The sequence below is a fragment of the Myotis davidii genome, unplaced genomic scaffold (assembly GCF_000327345.1).
Source record: "Myotis davidii unplaced genomic scaffold, ASM32734v1 scaffold726, whole genome shotgun sequence".
NCBI lineage: Eukaryota > Metazoa > Chordata > Mammalia > Chiroptera > Vespertilionidae > Myotis > Myotis davidii.
In genome coordinates, this window is record NW_006297808.1 from 2,518,445 (window position 1) to 2,529,948 (window position 11,504).

The window sequence follows — 11,504 nt, forward strand, 5'->3', positions numbered from 1 at the left end:
GTTAGTCACTCTACATGAATCCTTATAACTGTGCTGCCTGACCAAGTTGGCACAACTCCCTCTTGAAGGCATAACTCCATGACTTTACAAAATCTGAATTTGCTGACACCGAGCAACTCAATCGGTGAATGGGAAAATTATGAATTAATTGGTAGCAGCAGGCGTGACATTCCAAGATGCAATGACAGGAAAAACACACGAGTCACGTCTTAAATTTCAGAAATAATGCACCAAATCTGAAAAATCCTGTTACACTAATGTATCTTTTTAAAAAAAATCTTCACTCATGTTTCGTAAACATTCCAGCAAACCAGCTTCCCCCTGGAGAGCTGAGGAGGGTGTGGCTGCGAGCAGCCAGGGGCAGGAGCCTTGGATGAGGAGCCGGAAGTCTGCACAGAGGTGCCCACTGCTGGGACCTGGAGAGTAAACCCAGGCCTCTAAACCAGGGGTGGGCAAACTTTTGACTCAAGGGCCACAATGGGTTCTTAAAAGGGTCGGAACAAAAGCATGGATGGAGTGTTTGTGTGAACTAATATAAATTCAAAGTAAACATCATTACATAAAAGGGTATGGTCTTTTTTGTTTTTAGTTTTATTCATTTCAAACGGGCCGGATCCGGCCCACGGGCCATAGTTTGCCCACGGCTGCTCTAGGTCCTCCCTGCCTCCCTCTCCCCCTCCCCCGCCCTCATGCCCAGGAAACAACTGGAATAGGCCAGTGGGGAGAGGGAGTGGCAGAGAAACAGTGTCACCACATCTTAAAGCAGGTGGCCTGGTGGGACATAGGTAGGTTAATGAGCCTGGGTCCAAGAAGTATAAATACAATGTCCGCATTATAAACACATTTTCACCCTTATACACCCACTCACTTACACGCTCACTCACACCTCACATACTCACACATTCAGTCATATGCATACACTCTCACATGCGCACGCACGCGCGCGCGCGCACACACACACGCTTTCACACTCTCACACCCCTTCCTGCTGCAGACCTCCCAGCCTGAAGCAGGCCCAGCTGGGAGGGGGAGAAGCTTTCATTTAGGTAAAAGATGCCAGTTTTATTGTGGTAATCATTTCATAATATATGTTCATCAAACTATCAGGCTGTGCACCTTAAATTTATACAGTGCTGATATCAATTATTTCTCAGTAAAAGGGTCGAGGGAAGAAGGTACAAAATGAATTATGTAGCAAAAAAAAATTAAGATGCCAGTTTTTCAATTAATTCCTAGAAAAACATTATTGCTTTGGCTGAGAGAGATCAGAAAAGCTTCAGAATCCACTTGGGGCAGACATATAGGGCAGGAAAGGGCCAAGTCGCTTATTGCTTATGTCCGGCCCAATGCATCTGGTGCCATGCAAGGATCCCTCTGCCCCTTGTGTACAACGTGGACTTGCAACGTGAACCTCAGGGAGGTTCCTCAACCTCCCTGAGCCCGTTTCCTGGTCTGCATGATGAGGACCCCATGGAGACCAGAATGTGGTGTGTAGGGGTCCCTGGAAGGGCATATGTGTGAGGCATTGACAGCAGAAAGGGTTCACAGATGCTAGGTTTGCAAAACACAGACCTGACCTCATCGGTCCCAGACCATACCCTTCGGCAGTCCCCACTGTGTCAGGAGAGTCTGACCTTAGCCACGTGTGCAGGCCCTTCTCCAGCTCACACAGCTTCCCTATGGCTGTGTCATAGGCTGCCCCTTGGCCTCCAGCCTGTGAGCCCTCCAAAATGCACCAGGCACTCTGCAGTCCATACCTTGAAAGATGATGATGGTAAAAATACTAATATTTGTAGATATAACAAGAGCTTTGGTTGAGTGCCCACCATGTACCAGGTATTGTTCACAACAACCCTAAAAGATGGATTCTATTACTTTTCCTACTTTACAGATGAGAAAACTGAGGCAGAGAAGTTAAATAACTTCGCCCAGGTGGTGGAACTAGGACCCAAAGGCAGGCAGAATTGGCAGAGCCTAGTAACACTAGTGTGTGTCCGCTCCTTCCTACATCTGCACAAGGTACTGACCTGGGGCCCCTGAAGCAAAGGGAGAGCTCACCTTTCTGTCCCTCATTTTGAGGCCATGCTCTGGCCTGTCCCATCAGGTGGCCTGCGAAGTCCAGGAGCAGGGCTCACCAGTAGGTGGCGCTGCTTCACCAGCCCAGCGGGCCAGGGCTCAGCATGGCTGACCCCTCCAGTCTTACCTGAAGGCTCAAGGCGGGCTCTGTTGATGGCCTCTCCCTAGATCCTGAGCAAGAAGCTGAGGAGCTTCATCCTTTTACATCCATGAGGAACTCCCAGCCCTTTGCTGGCATCCAGTTTGCAAACCCAGATCTTTCTAAAAATGCAGATCAAGTTTTGTGACTGCCCTCCCTTAAAATGGCTCCCATAGACCGAAGAACAAAATCTTTAGGTCAGTAAATGAGGCCCTGCCTACCTTTCTACCATCCCTCCTCCTATTACCACAACCAAGGCTCCTACCACCAGCACACAACAAGCTGCCTTTGCACGTGAATGCTCTTCCGCCTTTACTCTGTGTGAGAAAAATCGCCAGGAGCTTTCAGGGTGTGACTCAAATGTCCCCTCCTCCTCTATGAAGCACCCCCTCCCTGGCCAGAGTTGACAGGCTCCCTCCTCAGCCCTCCTGCAACACCGTGTACAGAGCTTGGTTTTAACCCAACCCTCATCCGTGCACTCACAGATACATACCAAGAGCCTGCTGTGTGCCAGGCACTGGGAATGCAAGGATGAAGAAGGCAGGCCCGGGCTCCGCTCTGTCAGGGCTGTGGCACTAATCATATACCACACGCAAGTATGTGAGCATGCACTGTGGTAAGTGCTATGGAGGAAAGCACTGAGTTCACGCCTCATATTATAATGGAAATTTTCCTTGTGTTATTAAAATATGATTTACATACAGTAAAATAGATAAATCTAGTATTTAGCTGAATGAACTTTAATATATGGATACACCAACATTCTTATAACTCAAAAGTCCCCTTATGCCCCTTCATGTTGATTATCCAGCCCCCAGGCATAACCACTCTCTGACTTCTCTCACCAGAGATTAGTTTTTGCCTGTTCTAAAATCTCATATAAATGGAACCTTACAGCCATACGCTCATTTGTGTCTGCCTTCTTTCATTCATCCATTATGTCTGAGTTTCATCTATGCTGAGTATACCAGTATTTTATTCCTTTTTATTGCTAGAGGCCCAGTACATGAAAATTCGTGCACTCGGAGGCGGGGGTCCCTCAGCCCGGCCTGTGCCCTCTTGCAGTCCAGGACCCCTTGAGGGATGTCCACCTGTTGTCAGTCAGACATCCTTAGCGCTGCTGAGGCGGGAGAGGCTCCCGCCAACACCCCTGAGCTCTCAGAAGTCAGCCTGGCTTGTGGCTGAGCGGAGCTCCCCCTGTGGAAGTGCACTGACCACTAGGGGGCAGCTCCTGCATTGAGTGTCTGCCCCCTGATGGTCAGTGTGCATCATAGCAACCAGTCAATTTGCATATTACCCTTTTATTAATAGGACAATATTACATTATATAAATATACCATAATTTGTCCATACTCCTGTTGATGGGTATTTGGGTTGTTTCTAGTCTTGAGCTAAAATGAACAAAGATGCTATGAGTGTTCTCATATAGTCTTGTAAAGAGATGTTTTTATTTCTCCAGATTACATACCTGGGAATAGAATTAATGAAATATAGGATGGATATATGTTAACTTTATTAGATGGTACAAACAGGTTTCCATGACCTGTTTGGATTAACCAGTGCACACACCTAGCAGCAGTGTAAGAGTCCCAGCTGCTCCATAGTTTTGTTAACATTTGATGTCTTAGTCATTTTCATTTTCATTAACTTTTGATGTTATCAGTCATTTTATTTTCATTTTAGTGTGTACTCCTTCATTATGGTTTTAATTTGCAATTCCTGATGACTAAATAAAGTAACCCCTTTTCACGTTCATCATTTGCTTATCTTATGTGAAGTGCCTGTTTGAGACTTTTGCCCTCTTTTACTTTGGGTTTTGTTTCTTTTTCTTATTGACTTGTAAGATATATACAGAGTGGGGCAAAAGTAGAATTATAGTTGTGAGTACACAAAACACAGTTTATTCTTGTATTATAAATACAGTAAATAAGGCCCTGCCCACCTTTCTACCATCCCTCCTCCTATCATCACAGCCAAGGCTCCTACCACCGGCACACAACAAGCTGCCCTTTCTGTCCAATACAATAATTATTTATTAATTATTGTATTATTTTCCATATGAATAACTGTAAACCCACTTTTGCCCCACCTTTGACAGATGTATGTATTACAAATGTTTTCTCCCAATCTATGGCTTGCCTTTTCATTTTCTTAAAAATGTATTTATGACAATAACTTTTTTATTTTATCAATTTTTAAAATTGTATTATTTGTTGGGTAGGAGTCAAGGTTCCTTGTTTTCCATTTGGCTGTCCAATTGCCCTAGCACCATTCTTTTCCCCTGTTGAATTATTTTAGCTTTATTGACAACCAAATAATTATTTAACTGTGTTTCCGGACTCTCTATTCTGTTCTATTGATCTGTTTTTCTATCTTTGCACCAAAACCATGCTGTCTTAATAAATGTAGCTTATTAAGTCTCAAAATCTAGTAATGTAAGCTTCCAATTTTGTTATCTTTCAAAATTGTCATAAATATCTAGGTCCTTCGCATTCCCATAATTTTTTAAAATTTGCTTATCAATTTCTGCCCAAAAAAATCCCACCATGATTTTGATAAAGATTACATGGACTCCATAGATCAATTTCTGGAGAACTGACATGTTAATAATATCAAGTCTTCCTATCTATGGCAGAACTTTCCATTTATTTATATCTTCTTTAATTTTTCTCAGCAGGGTGCACATCTTTCATTAAATTTACTCCTAGGTATTTGTCTTAGTCTGCTCAGGCTGCCATTATAAAGTATCCTAAACTGAATGGCTTAAACAACAAAAATTTATTTTCTCAATATTCTGGAAGCTGGGAAGTTCAAGATCAAGATTCCAGCCAATTCAGCTTTTTATGAGGACTCTTTCCTGGCTAGCAGACAGATACTTTCTCACTGTGTGCTTACATGGCCTTTCCTCAGTGTGTGTGTGTTGGGAAGGGGCGGGTGGCGGGGGGGCATTCTGGTATTTCTTCTTATAAGGGCACTAATCATATTGGATCAGGGCCCCACCCTAAATTATCTCATTTAAATCTTAATTACTTCCTTAGGGACCCCATTTCCAAATACATTCACATTGGGGGCTTCAACATATGAATTTGGGAGGATACAAACATTCACCTCATAACATTATTTAATGCTTTTTTGTTTTACTGTGCATGAGATTTTTTACATTTCACTTTCCACTTGCTTCTGCTAGTATGTAGTTATTCATTTATTTGTATTGGCCTTGTATCTTAGTCCATTCCAGGTGCTATAATATGCTTTAGCCTGGGTGGCTCATAGATAACACAAATTTATTTCTCTTAGTTCTGGAAGCTGAAGCCCAAGATCAAAGTGCTGGCAGATTCCATGTCTAGTGAGGGCTTACCCCCTGATTCGTAACAACTATATTCTCACTGTGTCCTCACAGGTAAGGAGGGGCAAGGGAACTCTGTGGAGTCTCCTTTATAAGAACATTAATTCCTTTCATGAGGGTTCCACCCACATGACCTAATCATCTCTCAAAAGCCCTACCTCCAAATATCATTATGTTGGGGTTAAGATTTCAGCATATGAATGGGGGGTGGGCACTTGTATCCTGTGACCTTAATAAGTTCATTTATTAGTTCTAGTACTATATTTGCCTATTTTTTTGGATTTTCTATGTACACAGTAATGTCATCTGTGAATAAAGAGTTCTTTATATTCTCTTTTTTTCTGATTTATTTGCCTTTTATATCTTCTCCTTGTGTTATTACCTACAGTATAATATTGGATAGAAGTGATAAGTGATCCTTTCCTTGTTCCCATGTTCAAGGGGAATGTGTACAAAATTTCAGCAATTAAGTATGACATTAGCTGTTTTGTTATATTTATTAGATTGAGGACATTCCCTTCTATACCTAGTTTGCTGAGAGAATTTTTTTCTGTCATGAATGGGTGCTGAATTTTATCAAATGATTTTTCTATATCTATTGACATGATCATATCATTCTTATACTTTATTCTGTTATTTTGATGAATCACATTAATTAATGTTCAAATGTTAAACCAACAAAGCATTCCTGGGATAATTCCCATTTGGTCATGATGGATTATACTTTCTATATCTCACTGAATTCTATTTTCTAATATTTCTTTTTGCATTTTTATATCTATATTTATAAGGGATATAGTTGGAATTCTTTATCTCTTGAAAAATGCTCAAGAAACTGATAAGGGGGATCACCTCCAGGGTGGGTGGAGGCCTTAGTTCTTACTCTATATTCTATAATGCTTATGGTTTTGAATTTTGTGCCTTTTAAATCATTCAAAAAGGAATGAAATGTAAATGCTAAATAAAAAACAGATGATAACTGTTATGGGCTGAATGTTTGTGGCTCCCCCACCCCCACCCCAAATTCATATGTTGAAACCCTAACCCTCAAAGTGTTAGTATTTAGAGGCGGGGCCTTTGGGAGGAATTAGGTTTAGATGAGGTCATGAGGGTGGGTCCCTGTGATGGGATTGATGTCCTTATAACCAGAAGAAGAGAGATCAGAGCTCTCTCTCTCTCCTCCATGAGCAGACACAGAAGGCAGCTGTCTGTAAGCCAGAAAGAGGGCCTTCACCAGGAACCGAACCTGCCAGCACCTTGATCTTGGACTTCCCTGACTCAAGAACTGTGAAAAATAAATGTCTGATGCTTAGGCCACCCAGTTTATAGCATTTTGTTACAGCAGCCCATGGAAACTAATACATATTTACATTAAGTGATTAACACCATTTCTAGGAGATGCAAATGCTAATAAATGTTACCTATTGTGATGGTTAGGGTTTTTTTCTACTTTAAATTTATTGATTTGTTCCACCCATCCATGAATTAATTGGTCAACTCATGCATGTGCCCGGACTGGGGATCAAACCCAAAACTCCAGCACATCAGGACAACACTCCAACCAACTGAGCCGTCCTGCCAGGCTGTGATGGTTAGTTTTATGTGTCACCTTGACTGAGTTAAGGGATGACAAGACAACTGGTAAAACATCACGTGGGTTGTGTCTGTGAGGGTCTTTCCAGAAGAGATCAGTGTTTGAATTGGTGGACTGAGTAAAAAAGATCACTGCTGGTGAAATTGTAAATTGGTGCAGCCACTATGGAAAATGGCATGGAGGGTTCCTTACAAGGTTAAAAATATAATTATGATATGATCCAGCAACCCCACTCTAGGTATACATCCAAAGGAAACCAAATCGGTGTTCCTTGCAATATTATTCACAGTAGTCAAGACATGGAAACAACCTAAATGTCCATCAACAGACAAATGGATAAAGAAAATATGACCTTAATAAATTTAAATTTTAAAATTTCATTTAAAATGGGGGAAAATGTGATTTATCTACACATATACACAAAGGAATATTATTCAGCCATAAAAAGAAGGAAATCCTGCCATTTGTGACAACGTGGATAAATCTGGAGGACTGTACACAAAGTGAAATAAACCAGACACAGAAAGAGAAATACGTCATGATCTCATATATGGAACACACACAAAAGCAGAGCTTATGGTTACCAGAGGCTAGGAGTTGGGAGAATGGGGGGGTCAGGGGGAGGAGATATTGATCAAACTTTCAGTTATAAGAGGAGTATGTTCTGAAAACTTAATGCACAGCATGGCCACTGTGATTAATAATGTATCATATACTTGAAATTTGCTGAGAGCAGATGCCAAGTGGTCTCACCACATTAAAAAAAAAAAGGTAACTATGGGAGGTGATAGATATGTTAATTAGCTTGATTTGCTAACCATTTCACAATGTGTGTATATAAAAACATCACATTGTATACCTTAAATATGCACAATTTTTATTTGTCAAATACAAATAAATAAACAAAAGTACACACACACACACATACACACACACACACACGGCCAGCTCGGGGCCGTATGTGAGGCAGGAGATCAGGGCTGATTCAAGGGGCAGAGTGGTCTCCTGCCCCACCCCACCCCCAGCCCTCACCCAGGGAGTATCCCTCTCAGATCAGACCAGCCCCTCAGACCACCTCCACAATAAGACAAACAGCCATAATCCCAGGGTCTACAGACCGCATGTAGCCTGTGATGGCCTCGAGGCCCTCCACAGCTGAGGACACTGAGAAGAACCCAGCTTGTCCGCAAAGAGGCCGCACCCTGCACAGGGCTTCATCTCACCAGCAATGGGGTGGTGTCAGCCTCGCTCCTTGGCAGCAACATGGAGGGCCAAGGATCAGGTCCTGGGTGGGGGCCACATAGAACCAAAAGCACCCCCACCACCACTACCACCACCACCAAGAATTTAATGAGCTCCGGATATTGGAGAAGCAAGATTGCCCCGAGGCTTGAATTCTCCCCCAAAGGGAGATTCACTACCATCCCATTCCTCCTGATTTCATGGTGCTGTGTGTCCATGTGGGGTGGTGGCCAGGCCTTCACCAGACTTCCCAGTGCCCCTTGTGCCCCTTGCTCAGATTCTCCAGCTATCTTCAAGGACCTGTGCATCTCCCTCTCAATCTCTCTCTCTCTCAATATCTCTCGCTCCCTCTCCCTCTCTTTCTCCCAATTAAGGCCCAGTCCCCTCCACTCTCACCTCTAAGGCCCTCTCCTCCAGGAAGCCCTCCTGATGGCTCCAACCAGCTTCACGTTTCCATCTGGCTCCCCGTGCCCTGCTTCCCTAGCATTTACTTCAGTCTGCAAACTGTATTCCTACATGTGGCTATAAATTGATGCCCGTATCTCTGCCACACAGTAGTTGGGCAACGCTATGTATCCACTGACTGACCGAGGGTCTGGCTCCTGTCACGGGGCAGTGGTCTGGCCAACAGGCATCCACGGCCACGCAATGTGGAAACGGGCTGAAGGAGGGGCAGCCCCTCACGGGTCCACAGAAAGTGCTATGTATGCCCCCTTTACAAATGACAAAATCAGCTCAGAAGAGCAAGGGGAATGTAAGGCAGTTACAGACACTGTGAGAGTATTCCTGTCACACTCACAGACGAGGACACTGAGCCCTTCCCTAAGCCGTGCCGCTGGTGAGCAGCCAAGCCCCAACTCAGACTACACCATCAGGAAGTAGAGGAGCCAACCACGACCCACTCCTCACCGTCGACTGCACATGCCCAGACCCCTGTCTCTCCATCCGCTGCTCCCTGGTCATGTCTGAGCGGTCCGATGAGGCCTCTCTGGTTTCTGTGGCCCAGCTGAGGTGGGGACACAGACAGGGAGACACCAGGCTGTGTAATCACATATACTGTGAAACGATTACCACGATCAAGCTAACTAACAACGGCCAGCTCGGGGCTCGAGAGGAGCGACGCAGGCAGGCGGACACACACAGGCTTTCCGCTGCTTCGTTTTGAGTTGATTCCAGTGCGTCTCTGCCCATCTGTGATTGAGTCCCCTTCTCTGAGCCCCTGTAAGGTCTGAGCTGGGATGCAACAGCCTGAGAGTCTCCAGTACGATTTGGAATCTCCATCTGGTGTCTCCCACCTCCCCAGCCCTGTTTTTTCCCCCCAAGACAGGCCAGTTCTAGGGACTTCTGACTTCTCTGCATTTGCTTCCTCTGCTTGGCGGGTCCTGGGGCTTCCTCACTGTCATTTGGCAAATTCAAGGGCATAGATCCTCCCGAGGGTTGTTATTCACTCAACAAATAGCCACAGAAAATCTTGACCCTACCACACTCTGGCCGCTCCCATCACTGAGTGCAGGGAGCCCTTCCTCCACGATGATCCCACCAGCCCACTGCTCTCCTCCCACCTGCCCTGTCCGGCCTCCATCACCTCCTTCCTAGACAGTGGCAACGGCCCCTAACTGGTGCCCCGCGTCCACTCCCACCTCCAGTATTCCGGACGCCACCGAGATGCTGCAGTGGTGTTTCCAAAGCACACATTTCCTCCATTGCCCTGCCTAGTTTATCTTCAGTCTTAGGACAAAACCGAATGCTGTAGTATGACCACATGGGCCTAAGATCTGGCCGCTGTCCACCTTGGCTGCTTCCCCATTCACCCCTCTCCAACCCCACTTAGAACCCCAACAGAGCTCCTTCCCATATCAGGGCTTGTCATCTGCTGTTCACTCTGCCCGAGACACCCCTTAGCTCCAGCGCAGCCCCTAGGGCTCACCAGAGTGCCACCTTCTCAGGGAGGCCCTCCTGGACCAGCCCTCTCTCAGCTCCACCCACCCCTGCAGGCTGGATCCCCTCAATTGACACTGTCATAGAAACCTGACTTCTCTTCCAAACACTCATCACCCTTTTAATTATACACTCATCAGGCAATCATTTGTCTGATGTCTATCTCCTCCACTAAGCTGCTGGCTGCACCCCAGCCCTAGCTCAGGGTGGGGCACATCATATGCACTCAATAAAGATTGGTGGAATGAGTGAAAAAAAAATCAATAAATAGTGTGTGCCAGATGGAGTCCCAGGCTGGGAACCGCAATGCTAACCAAGACATGGTGGCTCCCTGGAGGAACGCAGGGTGTCTAGCTGGGGACCATCCATGGACATTAAGGCTACAGGAATGGGGGGCAGGGCATGGTCACTTCTACCAGGAGGGGCCAGGAAAAGCTTCCCACCTCAGGGATACACTCAGGGGACCTTGGGGCGAGGAGGCAGACAGCACCAGGAGAACCAGGACACTGTTTGGGGTGAAATTTGGTGCATTTGGGGCAGAGTTCTTGGACAGCCAGGGCACAGACAAGGCAGCTCACGAAGGCTAGCCTGTGAAGACCTTGAACGCAGGCCAAGCTATGGACTAGGTCTGTGAACACTGTGCTAGCCAATGCTCTCCAAGCTTTCAGAGCATGCTCCAGGTCAGTCAACTATTGTTGAGCCCACGGTACCTGTATATAAGTGTATGTGCATGTATTGTTTATTGTCTATGCATATACTGAAAATCAGCACAGCTTAATTCTGCTCTTGGTTTATGTAGGTTAATAAAGAAGACTGTCCACCCTGCACAGAGCGCCTTGTGGACCCCCTGTGATACCGCACCCCCCGCCACGGTGAGGCCAGCCAGGGACCGTGGCCAGAGGAGTGCCGTGAGCAGGTCTGCTTTCAAGAAACACCCGCCCTGTGGCTACCCTGCAGCCAGATGGGAAGGGAGAGAGGGAATCAGGGAGGTGAGGCAGGCAGCTGCTGGTTGAGAAAGGGGGGCAGGGCAGGGATGAACGGCTCACTCTGCAGGGGAAACAGGCCAAGGAGGAGCTCGGGGTCAGGCTCCAGGTTATGAAGAGGCAGAGGTCTGATGAAACCAGGCTCAAAGCAGGCTCATACCTGCTCAACAATGCTCAGAACCGCCC

General features: G+C 45.7%; 1 protein-coding gene across 1 annotated transcript in view; it reads right to left on the bottom strand.

Annotated features, from left to right (window-relative positions):
• Positions 1–11,504, bottom strand: part of COL26A1 (collagen type XXVI alpha 1) — a 122,867-nt gene that overhangs the window by 98,242 nt on the left and 13,121 nt on the right. The window lies entirely within an intron of this gene.